The sequence below is a fragment of the Stegodyphus dumicola genome, chromosome 10 (assembly GCF_044657685.1).
Source record: "Stegodyphus dumicola isolate Sdum_Otavi_A_Nest chromosome 10, ASM4465768v1".
Taxonomy (NCBI): domain Eukaryota; kingdom Metazoa; phylum Arthropoda; class Arachnida; order Araneae; family Eresidae; genus Stegodyphus; species Stegodyphus dumicola.
The window spans coordinates 14,687,163-14,710,028 of NC_140777.1; positions in this window are offsets into that span (position 1 = coordinate 14,687,163).

The window sequence follows — 22,866 nt, forward strand, 5'->3', positions numbered from 1 at the left end:
TCGGGGTCTAACGTAAAAGGTATAAAAATAAAACTAAACTCTAATTTAACTTTAGAATAAGATTGGCCTTATAATAACAGGAAGCGTATGTAGCACAGAGACTGTGAACACTACAATACGTTTAATTTATCAAGAGGATTAAAACCTCTGGCCTGGAAGGCAAATAGCAACTGCGTAACTTCTAAGGTAAGCGGCCTGCTTCGAACTCACTGCTTCCTCTCTTCTGCTTGGCAAAAAGGCCACACTTAAATACTTGGCGTTCGCCAGACAACTTTGCATAAAATCCTTCACGCTTATAATTCTGGCCGGAAGTAGAAAATAAGAAGTGATAGTAAAGATTTAAAATAAAATAAACGTTAGTAAAACTTAAGATCCTTACATACTTCCCGCCAGAGTTAATTTGTTTGAAACTGAGGTCTAAAACGACCTTGTTGAAAACTTTTAGCTCTAAAAACTAACGCGAGGCCAACCTTTTACAATCATAACTTAGCTAGAAACTAGAAAATTTAAAAGAAAGAAATTTGTTACAATAGCAGCTCCCGGGATATACAACAATCTTTTTTTTTTTTTTTTTTTCATCTGTACTGCATCTAAACAGGAGCTTTATTCAATTCTGGTTCCTTCCAGAGATCTGGAAGGAAAACTAGTTTAATGAAATGTTACAGAATGACATTGCAATTAACATATAGAATATACTTCTCTTAACATTCTTATTTCATTCATGACTATTTTAATTATCTCTCCCCGTGCTCTCTGACATGTGTTGTAAAAGAACACCAAACACGTATGTGTTTCTGTCTACGTGTGCCACACTTCCTCCTACAATCAAAACACTAACGTGTTAAAATTCAACATACGAGACCTCTTAACACACCCTACTTTCAACACTAAACCCTGAGGTACTATTCTGAAAGTGGCTAACTCTAAAGTGTAGCGTCAGAGAGCCTAACTACATCATTCAACCTTTAACACATATTCACCATGATTTAATCTTTACAGTCACACGAATAACAAATTTTTAACATTACTTTCACTTTTACCATATCACGGTATTTCTTAACATTCAAAATAACAGTTCACATGTATACAAGAACATATCAACATGCCGTTAATTTTACACATTTGAAAACATACATTAGTAGTACATTGTTAACTTCTATTCTTTTCAAAGCAAGTGCCAATTCTTTCTACATTGAAATAATACTACATTTCAAAAAGTCTTTCAGACTAAAACTTCTTTCTTGCTAGAATGTTTTAAATAAAATTTATACAATAACTTTTTACAATATTTAAGTCTTTACACAACGCTATTATACATCAACTTTAGTTTTACGCGCGAGTAATTGAAAAACATAATAAGAAAATCGGTCACAACTCATTTCTCGCCCTTTTGGCGATAAAGGTAGACCTCGCATGAGGTAAAACTTCTTGAAATCTGCCACTTGCAGTAAGAATGAAAGATTAACTTAAGTTTGCAAAGTAACATAAAATTTTACTTATCTTTGTAATATTCAGACATCCTTTTCTGGGCCCAGTCTTTAAAGGTATAGCTGATAGTAGCTTGGTTGATCCTCCTTCTTGTACGGGCTCGCCCTTCAGTGCTTTCCTCTGGAAGCTTCCGTTTTTCACCACTACGGCCACCCTTGAACATCTTCCTTCTGTCCTCTGCTTGTGGTCTTGGCCGTTTGAAGGCAGCTGGTCTTGGTGGAACCGGGAAACTTCTGTCGTGATCCTGCTTGGACCTCGTTGTTGGCCGTTCAAATTTTTCTTGTACTTTTTCCTCCGCCGCTGATGGCCCTTCCGCAGTTCGGCGACTTTTGCTGCGGAGAGTTCTGTCGGATGAGTCAATCTTCCGTTTCACAGCCGGGTTATAGTTGCCGTCCTTTCTCCCGGTCCTTTCCACATACGTCTTCCTTCTCCCTTCTTCATTCTGGGGATGTTCGTAAACTCTGTTTTCTGGACGGTGGAACGGCTTCTTTTTCTTTTTACCTTCAGTTTTTCCGCGGGGCAATTTTCTTTTCACTTGCTTCTGTCTCTCATTGGCTTGCCCTTGTACTTGTCGTTTTCCCACCTCTGGAACTTGTACCTGCGGTGTCTGCCGTACCGGATCCTGCAAAAGATCTGAAAAGATTTTCATTTTATTACGATCGAAGTAGGGTTTAATTTGATCCATATTTGCGGAACAGGTTTCACCATTTCTTGCCTTTAACACTACAACAGCGTGAGTTATTTTTTCTATAACATATGGTCCTTCAAAGCGTGGAAAAAATTTGGCAGTTTTATCTTCTGGTGCTGAAGAAAGTGAATGCTTAATTTTTAAAACTTCATCCCCTACTTTATAAGTTACTCCCCGTCGTTTCAGATCATAGTATAACTTCTGTTTTCTTTGTGCTACTTCCGTATTCTTTTTTGCTTCTTTTATTAGTTTTTCTATATCACCCATTTTAAATTCTGGGGCTCTTTGTTGCACATAAAATAGTTTATCTAACGGTGTTATAACCTTTCTGCCTAGAAATAACTCAGCAGGAGTTTTGCCCGTTGTATCATGTTTTGCGGTCCTAAGGGCGAAAGCAAATTCATTGACATAGTTATCCCAGCTTTTATGAAAATTTTTAACATAACTACGGATAATTTTCACTATATTTCTGTTGACCCGTTCCGCTATATTTGATTGCGGCCGATACGGGACCATTTTTAAATGACGTATGCCCAGTTTTTGGCACATGTCTTCAAATATATTACTTACAAATTGAGGACCATTATCCGATATAACTTTTAGGGGCGCCCCGTATTTTAAAATATATTTATTTAAAATAGAATCAGTAACTAATTTCGCGGAGGCTCGTTTTAAGGGAACAATTTCGGTCCATTTACTAAAATGATCAACCATAACAAGGAGATAGCGACTTTCATTTAACTGACTTTTTGGGAAAGGGCCCAATAAATCGATGCCGATTATTTCATTTGGAAATTCGGATTTAATACTATTTAGAAACCCGGCCGGGCGGAAATTAATATAATTAACGGCTTGACATGTTGGGCAGGACTGGACATACGCCCTTGTTAACTTTTGCAGTTCAGGAAAGTAGACTGCCTCGCGTACGCGTTGGATAGTTTTTCGAATACCAGCATGAGAAGCTAAAGGGCTGTCATGGAGCTCTTGCAGGATATTTAATATAAGACTAGCTGGGATAACAGGTCGAAATTCGTTGTTGGAATTCGTAGTTTTTGTGTAGAATAATAGACCATCTATTAATTCAGAAGTCAAACAACAAAAATCAGCGTTAATTTACAAAACTTTCACAGGACTAGTTTCGATGGTTTTACCGAACCATCATCTTCAGCTGCAAAACCGCAAAATTTTGCGGTTTTGCAGCTGAAGATGATGGTTCGGTAAAACCATCGAAACTAGTCCTGTGAAAGTTTTGTAAATTAACGCTGATTTTTGTTGTTTGACTTCTGAATTAGTATTTATTCGGCGTGTTATTGTTGTCTTAGACCATCTATTAGTTCGTAATGGGCCGCCCTATTTCTTATCGCCACAATATCTTGGTGGCTAAAATTTTCAGGATCCTTCAAATACTCATAAATACTTCCAAACTCAGGATCCTTACCCAGTTCGGTTATTACAGTTTCTCGGGAATTTATTGTACACGCTGTCAGCATTGCAACTTTTACGGTATTACCCTGTTCGTCTAATTTAATTCGTGATAGGGCATCTGCTACGATATTTTCCTTTCCGGGGGTATGCTTGATTACCAGATTATATTCTTGCAGCTTGAGTGCCCATCTTATTAACCTTGGGGATAAATTTTTCCCTGAGTACAATCTAGTTACCGCCGCATGATCAGAATATACTGTTATCGGCGCCTTTCCAAAATAGACTCGGAACTTTTGCACTGCTAACAGAACTGCAAGTGCCTCTCTCTCGGTCGCGGAATAGTTTCTTTGTGTTTGATTTAAAGTTCGGCTAAAAAATGCCACGGGCTGCTGATTTTGCGAAAGTACCGCTCCTACCGCATAATCCGAAGCATCCGCTGAAATTTCTAAATTTTCATCCTTTTCAGGAAATTTCAACACAGGGGCTTGCGTTAATGCTTGTTTTAATTTTTCGAAAGCACTATTGGCTTCGGCAGTCCACGAGAATCTTGCCTTTTTCCTTTTTAATTTTAACAATGGCTCAGCGATAGCCGCAAAATCTTTTATAAAGGACCTATAATATGAACAAAGTCCTAGAAAAGAAGAGAGCTTCTTTGCCGTGTTTGGAGTCGGATACTTTTGTACAGCGATTATTTTTGATTCATCTGTCTCGATCCCTTTTTGCGATATTTTGTAACCTAAATATTTTAATTCAGGGGCTGCAAATTTGCACTTTTCGACATTAACTTTTAGACCGGCCTCATTTAATAAAGAAAACACCTGTCTTAAATCCTGTACATGTTGGTCGAGCTTATCACTAGTAATAATAATATCATCTAAATAGATAAATGTGGACTTTCCAAGAACAGGTCTTAACACAATGTCCATGCATCGCTGAAATGTTGCTGGGGCGCCTGAAAGGCCAAACGGCATTCGCAAAAATGCATAAGTGCCAGACTTGGTTATAAAAGCAGTCTTAGGCACGTCCTCAGGCCTGACCCCTATTTGAAAATAACCATTCGTTAAGTCTAAAGTCGTCATAAATTTGGTTGATTTTATGTTCCTTAAAATTTCTTCTATGATCGGTAACGGATATACCGGATATTTCGTTATGGAATTTAATTTACGGTAATCAATAGCGAATCTCCACCTTTTTGGATGCTCCAAAGGATAATCATTATTTTTCTTACATAAAACCACCGGACTAGCATAACTACTTGAGATAGGCGTTATGATCTTTTTACGTAGCATATCGGTAATATGCCATTCTATAATTTTTTCCTTATTCTTATCATACCGGTATGGTTTTTGACGAACCGGCAATGCATCTCCGGTGTCAATACTATGGTTAGTAACCTGAGTAAATCCTGGAATATCACTAAATAAGGAAGCAAATTCACTTACCACTTGTCGGATTCTATCTTGCTCGTCATTAGGCAGGTGGTCAAGATTTAACCTTGGCGGTTCAACCTTTTCTACACGCACTGGTTTCATCGTCAGCTTAAGGGACGCTGCATTAAAATCCAGTGTAGCTTGTGCGTCTGAAAGAAAGTCTATTCCTAGGATTAAATTTGCTTGCAAATTCTTTACTATAAAAAACATCACCTTTACTTGTTCCTCCTTGATACGGATGTACAAAGGTACTTTACCTACGCACTTACATTGTTCTCCTTGCGCCGCTAATACTGTTGTATTATCCGCATTATATATGCGGTATTTGCGAAAATACTTTCTAAAAAAGACTTCTGCCACACAGGAACACTGCGCGCCGGTATCCAGGAGTGCGGTGGCCGGGATATTATTTACCAAGACTTTAATCTTCGGAAGAGTTAAATTTTTCACCATTACTGTATTTAACTTGTAGGAAGAGGGGTTTTCGTGGCCTTCGGATTTCCGCACCCTCTCGTCAGCAGAAATCCGTTTTAGTTTAAATTATTTTTCCTTTCGGTGCTTTCCTTCTTTCTCCACTGGCCTTGAGACTTTTTTCCTAGGTTGCTATTGAACTGTCGACGTTCGCCGGCTGTTTTTGAATGCTCGGGTTTCCTTGCCCACTGATTCGCTTTTTCTCCGTAGCCATGTGCTTGAGTTTGCTGTAGTCTTGGCGTACCAAATTGGTTTCGCTGTTGATATTGGCGTCTTCTTTCGACGTCCGCCGTTCTTCTACTTTCAAACTGCATTGCTAGCTCAAATAACTTTTCCAGTGTAGTCGGATTTCGTAATTCAATAAAGTCTTGCACTTGGGGTAGTAACCTCGGCAAAATCACTTGAATTATTTCAGGATCCGGACGGTTTCCATACAAGAGCTTGAAAACGTGAATTTTTCTTAAAATAAAGCTCGAGAGGTTTTCCATTCTTTGTTGATATATACTGAAAAGTTCTGTTTCTAATTTCGCACGATCCCTTACAACAGGGAAGGCTTTTAGTAGGGCAGTCTTGAAATTTTCGTAAGTATAGGTGGGACTTCCTGCTTGACCCAAGAGACTTCTGCCGATACATTTGAACCAGTTAAGCGTTTGGCCCCTCAAAGCGCTGGTAGCTAAGGTAACTTTTTGAAACTCGTGCACGGGGTAGAGCATGAAGTGGTCATCCAATTTTTCCAAAAAACTGGTTACCTGTGAGTTTCCATTAAACGTTGCTTCTGGTTTCATCGAAGCGCGCATGGTCTGGACGATGTACCCAAATCCTTCCAGCGCGGCAGCTGGCATTTCTGGATTCTGAGCCGTTTCTGCAGGCAGCACAGGTTCTTCTTGAAATTCGGCCATGGTTATTCTTCGTCGGGTGCCACTATCAGGTTCAATGTTTCTTCTAACCTTCTTCGGAAACATACAATGACCTGACTAGGAACAGAGAGCTTACTAAAGCTATGTTCACTAATTGTAGTAAGTAGACAGGATACAGACGAAGGGTATACAAGATCCTTTATTTTTCTTTATATACAATGACTTCCGTACTTCGGAATACAATGACCCTCCACTCGGGGTCTAACGTAAAAGGTATAAAAATAAAACTAAACTCTAATTTAACTTTAGAATAAGATTGGCCTTATAATAACAGGAAGCGTATGTAGCACAGAGACTGTGAACACTACAATACGTTTAATTTATCAAGAGGATTAAAACCTCTGGCCTGGAAGGCAAATAGCAACTGCGTAACTTCTAAGGTAAGCGGCCTGCTTCGAACTCACTGCTTCCTCTCTCCTGCTTGGCAAAAAGGCCACACTTAAATACTTGGCGTTCGCCAGACAACTTTGCATAAAATCCTTCACGCTTATAATTCTGGCCGGAAGTAGAAAATAAGAAGTGATAGTAAAGATTTAAAATAAAATAAACGTTAGTAAAACTTAAGATCCTTACAAGTTAGAATTAAAACTTACTATTTACTTATTTAAGTATTTTTTAAAATTTTTTATGTAGTATTTAAATATTTTCTAGATATAAAATTATATTTTTAAGTATATATTTGTTTTTTAAAAATTGTGAATTAATTCTTTTTGTTTCTTATTGGTTTATATGGATTATGTCTAGTTCTTTTTTAGTTTCTTTTTATTGATATACATATTCGTGTCGGGGAGGTTTCTGTAGACTTCATATGTATTTTCCTTTTAGAACTTTAATTCTTAAATGCTAATTTCTAAGGGTACCACTTTATTGGTATTTCTTTTTGGACATTCTTCACTTTTTACTTTTGGTTTTGACTTTTACCCTTGCCTGCATGAATGAGGAAACACGAATTGAATGATTGGAGAGTTAGGTTTGGAGGCAACTTCCCCTTGATAAGTCTGTCTCCTGCCTGCTCAACAGTCATTCACTTATGCATTTTTAAAAAAATTGTTTGGATTAATTTTAATTTGCTAAATTAGTGAATTTATTTTCATGGATGGGTTTTGCACTTGATTTGCTTATGCTTCTGAATTTAAATGATATTGTAGATTAGTTCAAGAATTAAATCTTTTATATGTTTGCACATTTTTTTTTTAATATTTTTAAAAATTATTTTGGCTTTAAATTTGCTTTTTTACTTTTATACGTGTTTGTTAAAATTTAAATTTAAATATGAAATAGGGATTATACTTTTTTTTTAAATTTTAGCTACTACTTTTAGGGAAATTTCTTCTAACTTTAGCCACTTTTTAGCTACTTTTGCAGGAGTATCTGGCGACATTTGAAAGTGAGAGTTGGCATCCATGGATATGCTGCTGTTATCAATAACAGCGCGAACTAGAATTCTTTTTCCTTTTGAATTACAAACATATGCTATTGTAGTCATTACTAACACAGCTTTTCTCCGAGTCAATAGGCAACTTGATAGGTTTTTATGAGAACCATTTGCATTCTTGTTTATAATTGCATGACTGGAAGTTTCCGTTTTTGTTTTGTCTAACTGTTGATCGATGGCGCCATTTCTGAGTAAGTGATAATAATTATGTTTACAATAATTAAAAATTGGCGGCAGAACACTTTCAGTTTATTGATATTGCTTTGTATTTGCCAATTTGTTCTTGCATTTCATGAAGTTCCTTTTCATGGATATGGAAATTTGAAGCTTTCTGTACAAGACGGTCAGATTTTTGTACTTTTCATCTAATTTTCCAATGTGAACGAAATATGTGTATCCGTGAGATGTTAATAGTGTTTTAATTGTTACTCATAATCAGGGGCGTAGCCTGAATTTCTATAAAGACATGCTGCTGAACACCAACTGTTTCGAATATTATGTTTGGAAAAGAAGGTAGTGCCTTTTTACATGTATTGGAAAGATGAATATTGCTTTTGCGTATTAATATGTTATTTTTAAGGTCTGATTTAAGGATTTTTTAAATTCATATTAGTGGTCCGCCAAATATAAAATTATATATGTAATGGTCCGTGAAGTTAAAAGAGTTGATGACCGCTGTTCTAAAATTAAAAGAGCGGGAAAATGCTTAACAATTCGGGAGTAGATATGTCAACGGTCTTTGATGTAAAAACTGATTTTAATTCTGTTATTAGTGTTGTTTACTTGCTGTTATTAATATTTTATCTACTGTCACTCTATGTTTCTCCGCTTGTTTTCTAAATTTTCATTCAATTACATTATATCTGTAAAATTAATATATTTAATGAAAACGGTTGGGTAAGTAAAAGGTTATTATAAGAGATACTCCGTTAATAAAGTAATTAAATTTCGCCAGAAAAAAATTAATTTTAACCCCTTCACGCCGACTGTCACGTATACGTGCCAGCAACGAACGCACTTACCTACCGGCCGACACGCAGGCGTGCCAGAGGATTGTTCCATTCTCTACCGACTGTCACGTATTTGTGCCAGTACTTTGGAACGTTTTTCAAACTATAATTTCTGCCACAAGATGGCACTGTATGTCCATATGGTTTCAGATACATGTAAATTAGACCTTCTACTCGAAATGAGAGAAGCATGACTCACATACACGTGTTTTTGATTATATAAACAAACGGGGAACTAAATGTTTCCGAATGGCGTAATTTATGACGTCTCTTTAAATCGCACTTTATTCGCACGCGGTAGTTGTTTACTGTAAGTAGAGAAGTTTTATTTGCTCTAAAGCGTTGGGTATTTCGGTTTGCAGTTCAGTTTTTAGAAAATAATTAGATCTTGTTAGACGTGAATTCTTTGTTTTTACCGTTGCAATGTCGAAGCGTCGAAAATGTTTAACAGAGCATGAAATAGCAGAAATGATGCAAAATATTTCAGATATTGATTCTGAAATTCTGATATTCTGATATTGATTCTCAAAGATTAACTGAAAGACATTTTCCAAAACTTTGTTCAGAAGAGACTGATAAGAAAATGAGACGATGATGCTTCGTTTGTTCACATTCCCGGAAAAATCCTCTAAAACGGCAAATGAGTTATTACGAGTGCAAGGAATGTAACGTAGGACTGTGTGTAAATCCCTGTTTTCAAATTTTTCATACGAAAAGAGAATTTTAAGTAATATATTTAGTTTTCAGATGTATAATGTTAAAATTCATAAAATGGTGAGTAATTAAAATAAAATGTGTAAAATATGCATTTAAACAAGAAATAAGGTAATTAAAGTATATATATAAAAATATTTATAAAGCATAAGCCGTTTAAATAGAGCATTATTAAACAATGGGTTGATACTTCGGAAATTTCATGGATTTAGGTTTAGTAGCAAAAAAGCCCCCGGCCCTGGAGAGACGCTCGCGTAAGACACTGCCGGCCTCAGCGATAAGCGCGCGTTTTCGCTACCCGGCTCGAAGGGGTTAATTAAAAAAAGTTAAAGTGGTTTATGTAATGAAAACTAATAAACTTGCTTCTCTTTTTCATAAGATAATAAAAATGTCTTAGTAGAATGTACTTTTCGACGTTATAAACCAGTTATCCATTAAACGATAAAGCAATTAACTAAGTGAATGTCAGTGCTTTGAGATCATACGAAGATGTGGCTTTCTGTTGGGAACTCAAACAAAGCTGTTTAAAAGGCACACGTGTCTGCCGTGGACGCAATGTTTAAATGTTGCCACACTTTTTTTATATATATTCGCTACAATATTTTTATATCTGAGACGTAAACTGATGAAAGTATCCGGATAATTTGCCTCCAATATGTTTGTTCGCCTCAAAAAACCGTTATTGCTTGGAGTGGTTAAAAAAGTTCTAAATTTTTTTGGATGTTTATTCACAAAGTTTATGCGAACTGTTATCAAACAATAGTATTAATTCAGTATCTGAAACAATGGAAAATATTATGATATTTAACTTAATTATTCTTTGTTTTGAAGTTGTGGATGGCAATGACTTGTAAAGTATTTTAGAATGGAAAATGGAGTTCCCTACTTTAGTTATTGTTTACTTCAGTTATCATTTATTGTTACTTTAGTTATAATTCTTGGCGTTAGGAGTGACATTAGCATCTTGGTTAATATGATTCAGAAAGACGAAGAGCAAAAATTGGTGAAGAAAAACGGGCGAAGAGATTAAACGCATGCAATCCCGTGGACGTGTAGCTGCAGCTAGCAGTATTCTAAAGCTAACAATTACGTAATTTCTTATTTAGTAAAACGAAAAACTCAAAAAATGATTTCAAAAAATCTGAAAGGTTTCGGATTTTAAATTACGTCCGAAGGGGCGTTTTTTAAATATTTTTTGTGTTACCTTTATTTATTAAATATCATGTTCTTCGCACGTAAACCATAAAATTCAGTTCAAGAGCAATATCGCAAAATAATTTTAAATTGAGCATACCCTTAGAATTTCCGGTACACAATCTCACGCGCTTGACATAAAAAGGTTTTTTTCCCCCCATAGCTCGCTTTGAAATCCTTGAGTTTGTTAATCAAAAATTCATTAAAGTTTTACAAAATATGAAATCGATAATAAAACAAATTCCAAATTTGGTCTTCGACATGCCCATATTCGTAGGAAGATTACGTCATTCAAAATTCGATGGCTCTATGTACCGTTGTTTTATCACAATACGAGAAACATACATACATTTATGCAGATTCTTCATTATTCAATTTCTTCAAATATAATACAGAGCGATAATATTTGGTGGTAATAGTAAAAGTGAAACGGACATTCAGAGTGATTCGACGCAAAAACACAAAACGAAAACAATAGTCCCTCAGGGACAAAGCGCCTTAGGACTAAAAAAGAACTTTAATAACGCATTTTACTTTAAGGTTTGGTTCTCCCAACCCGCATTTTGCTGCCGTTTTTGTAGCCATTCTGAAGTACTAAAACATTAGTGTAATCGCAAAAAAATGTTACATTAAAAAAAGATGTTTTATAAAGTATTTCTCCCGCCTTTTTGGCATGCCTTCGTGGTGCGGTGGTCTACACGCTGGGCGCGTATTCCAGAGGTCCGCGGTTCGATCCCCGGAGAAGGAGGTTGCTCATGTTTCATCTTTCCTGCTTTCAAATAACCTAAAGACTCTACAGTGGCGCCCGAACTAAAAGGATGGTAGATGCTGATTCTCACCACCCAGGATTTGGCGATAGGGTCCCCTAAAACCCCAGTCACCTTTTAAAAGGGGGAGTATATAAGGTATTTTTCCCCACTTCTTGGCATGCCTTCTTGGTGTGGTGGTCTGCAAGCTGCTAGCGTATTCCACAGGTCCGCGGTTTTATTCCCAACGAAGGCATTTCCTCATTTTTCATTTTTTCTGCTTCCAAAAAATACCTAATGTCTCTACAGTTTAAAAATATAAATATATTGGTCAGAAAATGATAATAAAATGACATTTCGATTTTAATCTACTACAGACGCAATGAGCTGATCACTCCTTACTTTTACAGGTAATCTTTTACTTAAATTAAGAACTCAAATCAAGAGAGCTTACTCAAATTAAGAATAGTTTGAGTGAGATCATTGAGCAGTTGAAAAGTTTAGGTCCCTCCATCCGCTCGACGAAACAACATCCACACTGAACAGTCAAAAACATTTAGTTTTCTCCTTGTGCTGTACGAGTTAACATCAATATTAACACATCAAAAAAGTTATTCGGAACACATCATTGGGGATTAGAAACAAAGGTTGAGCGTTGGACAGAATACAAAGTACGTACGTTGGTTGGTCATTTTTACTTCCTTGTACGAAGTAAAAAGGAAGTATTGTAATTGCGAAAAGTTTCGGGCAGCATATTTCAACGAAAATATCCATTTTGACCGCTATCGAATGCAATTTAGCGATGTTTATGCGTGATATCTGTACGTAAGGGCAGAATAAAATACTCTTTTCCTTCAAAATAATTATAAAACTGCTTTAAAATTAACTCTGAAGAGAATTTTTCGTGGCGTCTGTACGAACGTATGTACGTACGTATCTCGCATAACTCAAAAACGAATAGCCTCGGAACGTTCAAATTTTGTATCTAGGACTGCTATAACAGGTAGATGTGCACCTCGTATTTTGGTTGCAATCGGCCGCACCAAACGTATATAAATATATTTATATACATATCCACTCTGTTACCCAGCTCAGTTTCTTTACTCTTATATATTTGTAAATCGTACATTTTTTGCTTTAAAAATGATTGTATTATGTTCTTTTTATCTTCCGGTTAAGGATTTATACCTTTAGTAAATTTGTGTGCAATATTTTTAGAATTATCAGCAATTTTAAAGTTGTTTAATTGCCGCTAAGCGTTTTTTTAATGGCGGCCATTGATGTTTACATTTGAAACAGGCGACTAGTGGATTTGTTGCCAATCTAAAGAAACTTAGCTTCGCAACAACAAAGATAAGGCATTTATTTATTATTGCCAATTAAATCATGCTTAATTCTTTGCGGAATTTTTTCGAGGAAATAAGTGTTTGAGATTTACTTCGTAATTTTTAATATAGATATTTTGAGTTTTTATGTATTTTTGCCTTCTCGCGAAGTGAAAACTGAATTAATTGAATGAGAAATACTCAATCGTCTGTGAAAATCTGTTTCTTTTTTGTTTTGTTTGCTTAATTTCTTTTATACATCATTCCAGCTTTATTATAGTATTTGAATAGAACATGTGGCAACGATTAGATAATTCTGTTCTTTAAATGATATAAATTTTGTGCATTATGAGTTATAATATGAACGAAATATATAAGTAAACTGGTATATAATTATTTGATTATATAACAGTTAGTTTCCGTTATATAATTATTATATAAGTTAACTGTTATATTATTATTAATACTGTTAAGTGAACCTAGCGCCAGAGTGTCGCTATGGTAAACAAATACTAGAGTGAATTATAAAGAATGCATTTATTCTATTGTGGTTTATGCGCTGTCGGCGAAGTAGATTTAATTCAATGCAATAAATTTAAATGAAATGCAAGAAAAAATGCGTATAGTTTAATATTCCAATACAAGGAAGTCATGTAGTGCACATATCAGATTTTTATTTAAAGCCTTATTCGATTCATTAGAAACTTGGATGTTTACTGGTGCTTAAATTACAAGCAAGTTTTTTCAACTTGATTCAGCTTTGAAGTACATAAGACTCGCAGGACATATTAAATATTAGACTCGTATAACTCTGTTTTCATCAATTGATCGCTGGCGCATGCCTCACTGCTATGTGTGAGAGCCCGTTCAACTAACTACTTCGGAGATTTAGTTGTCCACTCAGTGTGACCGCACTAGTTACAAGTTTAAAGGAACGCCATAGACAGGAATGCTATCGTAGAATATCAACTGGTAATATGGCGCCCATCAGCGGCCGAGCGGTAAAGTCGCTGAACACTGGTAGTTCGGTCCGAGGTTCGAATCCCGCTAACGGGCTGGTTGCATGGGCGTTTTCTTGGTTTTCCCCATGTGTAACGTGTATACGAGCCAGTTTCCCTTAGAAAGTCCTCCACGAAGGCACTCCTCCCCTTAGGTAGATAGCCATCGTGTGCTTTGCCGTAATTAAGTACACACACACACACACACACACAACTGGTAATATGGACTTCAACAGGCGGAACCGCTCTGACTAAAGCAATTTCAAACCCTCACTTAAATACGCTTGATCTAAAATTTTCATTCTGCAGGAAAACGCAAAGGGCAGTAAAGTTGCGGAACGTAAAATAACTGGTTACTTAAAATAAATACCTCACCATGTTTTTCAAATATGGTGAGAGAAATAGTTAGATTAGGTTATTCAAAATGACAAAACACGCGAGAACTTTCTGCGTAGAGGGAATGATGCCATCTTGAGGGACTTTCTAAGGAAAGCTGGCTTTTATTCAGAAATACGTATGGAAAAACTAAAAAAAAAAGGCAGCCGTTTGCCGTATCGAATATATGTTACCGTGAAAGACCGAAATTGGAGAATGTTGTCTTTCACCGGAGAATGTCAACATTCACCAAATACGTCGGTGAAAGATCGAACATTTCTTTACATTCTTGTACATACGGACCCTCACCGGTATATGTCGACAATCACAGATATGCTCTGGTGTAGGTCGAAAAGAGAGGAGTCTATGTACACGCTACCATTCCAAAAGGAAGTGTTCCACAAATAAATGCAGTTGTAAAAGCAAGGGCCTCTTGTGCGATTCAAAGTGTCATAACAGTTTAAGTTGTTGCAATAAATAAGATTTGAATCACATAATTTGGTAAGTTTATAACTTCTATTATTTTTGTTTCTCATTTTGAATGTACTGTGTGTTTTAAGTTCTTATATTCTTAAGTTCTTATTCTGAGTCTCAAGCGCGTTTTTTCGCGAATGAATGACGGAGAAGGAAATATAATATTCTTATATGTTCAACGTTCACCGTTAGAACATGGTGAATGTTGACATTCACCGGTGAAAGTCGACATTCTCCAGATTTCGGTGTTTCACCGTAACATATGTACTGTATTTAAGTTGTGGCTTTTTGCCAAGGATGAGGAATGCAATAAAAAGGAATACAAGTCCTGATAATTTCACTTATTTTAGGCATAGAAATAAAAAAATAGGTATCTTGTTCTGTTTTTCTTATAATCATATTATTCTTCACTCGAATGAAAACGTATTTGATATTATTCTAAAAACCGCTTATTTTTTCCTTATTAAAATCAGTCCACAATTATAATGAAAAAAACTTTTGGAAAAAAAAAAATGTTGGTTTTCCATTTAGGGGGAGAAATATTTAATACGTCACAAAAATGGCTCCGTAAGGAACATGTTTTACTTATATATATATATATATATATATATATATATTACAAATATTAAAAAATATGTAAATCAGCTTTATAATTTAATTTATTAATAGCTTCTTAATTCCTCATTCTTAATTAGGGTATTTGTATTCTAAAAATAACAGCATTCCTGGACTGCACCATTTCTAGTTTAATCCATGCCACAAAGCGTGCGTAACACTGATGACGTAATTAATTCGGAACCTAAACTCTCAGAACTGAAACATGTCTAACGTAAACCAAAATGCCATATTGGATAAATGCGTACTTTTAGTTTCACCCTTTGTGCTGCTTGGATGCCGCTGTGCTCTCATCCTATCACAATAGTATTAAAAAATGTAAACGCGCTTGAATAGGCACGATTAGAATAAAGAAACTGTTAATAAATTAAATTATAAATCAGATTTACATATTTTTATCTGATACACACACACATATATATACATATTATGCAATATACATATTGTTACGAAATGTACACGCGCGGTAAGATAGCTTCCCCGCAAAGCAGTTTTAGGGTTCCCATAAAATGGCAAGGGAAGGCAGGGTTCTCACATTTGGCGAGAAATCGCCCATTTGGCGACAAAATATCCCATGGACGAATGGAGAACCTTCTAGAACGTATTCTTACCGATTTAGTCCAGAATGTTCTCGAACACAAGCCGAAAGCTATATAAACCCTGCTGCTCCGCAGTCAGTTAGTGAGTATGTGCTTCATCGAGAGGGCGAGTGTGTGTGCCTCGTCTAGCGAGCTGATAGTCAGTCACTGAGCGAGTGTCTCGAAGTCTAGCGCCGAGTGGGTCGTCGAGTGCATCAAGAGAGTCTTTTAGTACATCAGCGAATTAGTGCATCCTCGAGTTTTGTCTTAGACTGTGCTGAGTCGAGAGTTATACTCTTGTGTATCGTCGAGTGCATCGAGTGGAGAGTCTCGAGAGTACGTGGAGTTCCAAGAACGACCAAACAGAGTCGAAAGCTGTACTCGGGTGCTTTGCAATGAAGCTGTCTCCATCGTTACTGCCTAACAGTGTGAAGCCTACGTCGCTGATTGTTCCAGCGTGTTTATAGTAGATTTTCGACGACTGTAAAAAGTGTTATTGGAGCTGTCCCTGATTAATATTGGCTAAATAAAGTGTGTTTCGATACTTCATCAAGTGTCGTCGTTATTCACTCCAAATCTACGAACCCCGTACGAACGTGAAAGAAGAAAATAATGTAACAACTGGTGTGAGAAGAATAGAAAAAAACGTAACAATATATACACAATTATGCATTTATATATGCATACAAAAATGTTTCTCAGAAATATATTTTCTTGAATATGGCGCAACAATGGAAAGAATTATTTATTTATATTTATATTAAATAACTATATTAATTATAAAACGATATGTCATTTTTATATTATTTGAAACATTTCTTTACATCCAAAAATCAGTTTTATTGCTTTTAAAAAGACTTAAATATCTAGCTGCGGTCTTGGTAAATCAGCTTGAGACTCTGCAATTTTCTGAATTCTAATATGTGGCCTCCTATTGATAAAAAGTCAGGTTACAACACTTATGTCTTTGTGGCAATGTACAAGTGTGTACTGTACCGCGCAACAAGAGACTTGAAATTAGCAACCCTCTGTACCAACTGAATTAGTCAGGATGTTGCCTAATTTCGAATAAATCCTACTTAATCAAGAACCTTGTCTAACGCGACTTCCTTAATTTATCCGACGCTGATGGAGCCGGACCCTTACTTGTTGAATGGTGTACCAGTTAAATCCTACTTTATCAAGAGCCTTGTCTAATGCGACTTGCTTAATTTATCCGATGCTGATGGAGCCGGGCCCTTACTTGTTGAATGGTGTACCAGTTAAATCCTACTTTATCAAGAGCCTTGTCTAATGCGAATTGCTTAATTTATCCGACGCTGATGGAGCCGGGCCTTACTTGTTGAATGGTGTACCAGTTAAATCATACTTTATCAAGAGCCTTGTCTAATGCGACTTGCTTAATTTATCCGACGTTGATGGAGCCGGTCCCTTACTTGTTGAATGGTGTACCAGTTAAACCCTACTTTATCAAGAGCCTTGTCTAATGCGACTTGCTTAATTTATCCGACGCTGATGGAGCCGGGCCCTTACTTGTTGAATGGTGTACCAGTTAAATCCTACTTTATCAAGAGCCTTGTCTAATGCGACTTGCTTAATTTATCCGATGCTGATGGAGCCGGGCCCTTAGTTGTTGAATGGTGTACCAGTTAAATCCTACTTTATCAAGAGCCTTGTCTAATGCGACTTGCTTAATTTATCCGATGTTGATGGAGCCGGGCCCTTACTTGTTGAATGGTGTACCAGTTAAATCCTACTTTATCAAGAGCCTTGTCTAATGCGACTTGCTTAATTTATCCGATGTTGATGGAGCCGGGCCCTTACTTGTTGAATGGTGTACCAGTTAAATCCTACTTTATCAAGTGCCTTGTCTAATGCGACTTGCTTAATTTATCCGATGCTGATGGAGCCGGGCCCTTACTTGTTGAATGGTGTACCAGTTAAACGTAGCCCATTCTACAGCAAGCAAAATTGCGAACTATCAGGCGTAGTATGTTCGCCGTTCCTCAGCTAAAGTTCTAATTACCTAGTCATAATATAAATTTATTTCTTTATCGGAAATTTTATTTCCCATCAGGGAAAATACGAGAACTAGATTTATTTTTTAATTTCTGAAATAATAAAAATTCCACGAAACTAATTGAAAGTTCTGCTTAACAAAAAAACGTCTTTTGAATGTTAAAAACATTATTTCTTACCCGAATATTGGCAAACCTCTTTTCCCAACAGTTTCAAATAACTTTGATAATGAAGAAATATAAGACTATTTTTTGGATGGCGGTTACTTTCTTTCTTTTAATTAATTATGAATACTGGTTTCCGTCAGCCCATTTGCTACTAGTTAACGAAATTTGAAACCCCTCTGATTTTCCGTAAAGTGCGAAGTTCTCGTGTTCCAGAACACATAAATAATTGCATGGAATTCCTGCATCGTTGAAGGTTTAATGGAAGTTCTCGAATTTAATTCTTGACTAACTCTCGGAAATTTCAGAAATCCCGTGAGATCTCGTAAACAAGCGCGCGAGGCGCGAAAGAGTGAAGATGTAATAGTAATAAAAAAGGACAAGAAGCAATAAACGTCTTTTATTCTAGACACGCTTACATTTTGCCGTTTGCTTTTGCATGGAATTAATTTATTTGCCTTTTAAAAGGCAAGGAACCCGGTTAATTAAGAGAAGAAGATATCGCATTCCGCAATTTCGAATAAGGTCCATCATCTCCGTTGTCATAGTTGCCGCTCATTTGCCAGGCGTTGCCAAGGAGACAGTGCAAAGAAAATCTCTGGATAATTACTCGCAAACGCACAACGCTCTTCTTCTTTCGTGTTACGCAGCCCCAGCAGGTTCTTTTTAGTTTAGAAACTTGAACTTCTACCGTTATTCTTTGTGCATTTGTTGGAATTTTCGTTTTTAATGCTCTCGCGAGAGTATGCCGTCATAGTTGCTTCCCCCCCTTTTTTTATGTACTTTCAACAAAATATCGTTATTCTAATAGCCAAACTATATGTGTTGCAGACTAACTACACCAAGGGCAGATATTTGAATACATAATTTAACTGGATTTAAGACATGCAATAATATTTTCTGTACATTTGTGTAATGATATTTAGATGTAACGATGTAGTACACGATGACGAAGTTAGTGCACAAAATGTAACAGCAGTCATTCATGGCCGGTTGAACATTGTTTTATACTTTATAAAATATAAACAGCTCAGATGACACAAAATATGAATCCATTTTCAATAATTACAATCGCTCTTTTCACAATTTTATAAAAAATACTATATTCGAATAAAGAAAAATGGCGACTATATATTAGCAGAATACAGAAGTTAAGAACAATGAGCGGATAACAATGTGAAAGTTTGCGAAATTATAGCAGCACTTTATTTCTATTGGTTAACTAAAGTTTTGGTTTTCAAATTTTAATATTATTATTTACTGCGTAATGAACATTATATAAATACCAATTAAATTTAAATTTTAACAAACACGTAAAAAAGTAAAAAAGCAAATTTAAAGCCAAAATTTAAAAAAAAAGCAAATTTAAAGCAAAAAGATTAAAAAATGTGTAAACATATAAAAGATTTAATTCTCGAACTAATCTACAATATCATTTAAATTCAGAAGCATAAGCAGATCAAGTGCAAAACCAATCCATGAAAATAAATTCACAAATTTAGCAAATTAAAATTAATCCAAACAATTTTTTTAAAAATACATAAGTGAACGACTGTTGAGCAGGTAGGAGACAGACTTATCAAGGGGAAGTTGCCTCCAAACCTAACTCTCCAATCATTCAATTCGTGTTTCGTCATTCATGCAGGCAATGGTAAAAGTCAAAACCAAAAGTAAAAAGTGAAGAATGTCCAAAAAAGAAATACCAATAAAGTTGTAACCTTATAAATTAGCATTTAATAATTAAAGTTTTAAAAGGAAATTACTAATGAAGTCTTTTTGAGACACGAGCAAGTAAAGTCAAGTATTAAATTAAACTTTTTTTAAAAAATTAAATTTAAAAAAAAATCAATTTCTTATAAAAAATAATCTAGAAACTAATGTATTTTAGGAACCCTTGTCTACAGAAACCTCCCCGACACGAATATGCATATCATATAAAAACCATATATATATATAAAACGAGGAATTAATTTTGAAATAACCCAGCTCAAAGATATTTTTCATAAACATTTCTCTGTTTTTAGGATATAAACAGGAAATTACCAAATTAAAAACAAGATTTAACGAGCTTATAAATTAAAACTTTTAATTTATTTTGCATAGACTATGTATACATATGTATGAAAGGAATTAGTACTGATTTATGATAAATTTCAATATGAATCGTAGTGGTGGTCATTTCATACATCTTCATTTGCAATATAATTACAGATAGCACATGACAGCATAATCATATAATAATCATATTGAACTGACTTAAAATGCGGAAGAAGCACGCCCTTGTTTCATCCTTTATAGCTATCAGATTACAGATTCAAAAATGAAAGCAAATATTAAAGGATAGGAATAAGTGGATAGAAGAAAAAAATTTTGCAATTAGAGATATAGTCCACTTCCACTATTGTGCTATAGAAAAACACTGTAAAACGCAACTGTAGGGCAAGCGACAAGTACGTAGAAGACCCGAGCACTTTTAGTTTAAAAGTTAGAAACTGACTAAAGATTCTTAATTTTTCTAAATTTTTTTATTAAAAATTACGTTGTTAACCAGTAAAAATGTCAACAAATGTGAGATTGGATGAAGGCTTTCGCTCTTTTTTAACACTGCAGGAACCCTGCGAGCGGAACCCACGAAAGACATGGCTAATAATCGATCTCTCTTTTGGAGTAATCGGTAAAGCGTCATGCTGGAGACCAAAAGGTTCCACATTCTAAACTCAGTAGGACAATTCACTTCACTGGCGCTCACTGTTGGCAAACTTCTCTGTTAAAATTACTGACCAAGCAGGCAGCCAACTGCACGGATATATTAGAAAGACCAACTAAACTTCCTTGGTCTCATATTAAGCCACCAACTTTGACAAGTCTGCTACAAAATTGGCAAAGTAGATGGACAGAGGCAGAGATAGGACGAAGGACATTTCGCTTACTGCCAAAAGTTAACATAAAAATAAAGACCCACTGTGCTAGCCTAACACAGTTCCTGACAGGTTATGGACCATTCCCAGTATACCTGAACAGATTCAGACTTAGGGATACTCCTTTCTGCGAATGCGGAGAGGAAGGCAACACGGACCATTATTACTTCCATTGTGTACATACAAAAACCTGGAACTCGAAGAAATGTGCAATGTGGCACTGTGGACAATGTGGCAATGTGGGGCAATCCTGGGCAATGTGGACGTCTAACACACTCAAAAACAGAATAGCCCTTGATAAAATAGAGAAAATCTCAAGACACTGCCTAAGCAAAAACAACCGTGGATAATATTATGTTTCAAATGTTCAGAACTTAAAGCAGATGACCAGAATAACGCTTAGCGCCTGCAGTTATCAATATGTAAAAACTGTTATTAGTATGTAATATTCAACCTCGTTACTTTGGAGTCTTCCCCGCCGTGATGGTACATAATTCCGTTTGGTTCATGTCCGTGGTCGGAAGCCATCATAGCGGTGCACTCACTCACTCACCTAACTAAACCAAATTGGGGAACAAATGGTTCACGATATCATTTGCAGATGGCACCACGAGAACATACAGTAGCTGTTATAAGATTTAAAACGACCTTCCGCCATTATTTATTTCGTGTACTTCTCTCAAAAAAAGGCTGGAGAGCCATGACGAAATAGGACGTGTTCAGAATGCTTTTATATCGTGACTCATTCTCTTGATGGCAACATTGTCTACCTCAGATTCGTTGTGCCAAAGAGGGAAAGGGTTGAATCTGTGACTGGCTTAAAGCTTTAGATACCTAATAGGTAACGGAACGAGTTTGTAACAGATCCAATGCCAGTTTTGGTGTAGAAACGCATTATACACTTTTAAATATCCATGGCTTCTTCAAAATCTGAACTTGGACCCAAGCAGATGGCAGACAGTACCATTAACCGGTATATCGATAAAAACAGCATAAGAAATGTTTTAACAAACTTAATGCTTTCTAAAGTGTTCGCCAATTAATGAAAATGTTTTAAAGTTTCACCGAAATATAGCACATCAAAAAAAGAAATAAAATGTCAAAGAGAGCATTTCTCACTAAACAGAGTTAGAGTCTGAAATTAAAATTAAAGTTTTATCTTCCATATGTTGTGAACGTGTGTAGGCTTGCATTGAAAACTGCTCTAGTTGCTTTATTTATAAAGTAGAAATGTTTATTTCTTCTTGGTTGAAAAATAAAAAATTTTAAACAATTGTATTAGCCCGACTTCAGGTAAACATATGTGCGCATTATTTTTAATCTTCTAAGCAAGCAGCCTTTTAGTTAAACTATTTTTTATTCTGCAAGCCAGTTAAGTTTATAGCATTCTTTCCAAGCTTTTCTTTTCTCCTGGTAACACCCCGATCCAGAAAAATATAAATTTATAAAAAAGAATCCAGACCATCATATGAATCCAGACCATTTTGCTAAACTAAATGACAACTATTGTCTACTTAGCCACATAGCTCAATGTGGCTGAGTTGAACGATGAACGATCTGCCAACTCAGCCACATGAGACCATCATATGAATCCAGACCAATTTGCTAAACTAAATTACAACTATTGTCTACTCAGCCGCATAGCTCATGTGGCTGAGTTGAACGATGAACGATCTGCCAACTCAGCCACAGGAGACCATCATATGAATCCAGACCAATTTGCTAAACTAAATTACAACTATTGTCTACTCAGCTACATAGCTCATGTGGCTGAGTTGAACGATGAACTATCTGCCAACTCAGCCACATGAGCTATGTGGCTGAGTTGGCAGATAGCTCATCGTTTCTGACGTTTGCTGGAAGTACTGCAAACGTCTGTTTC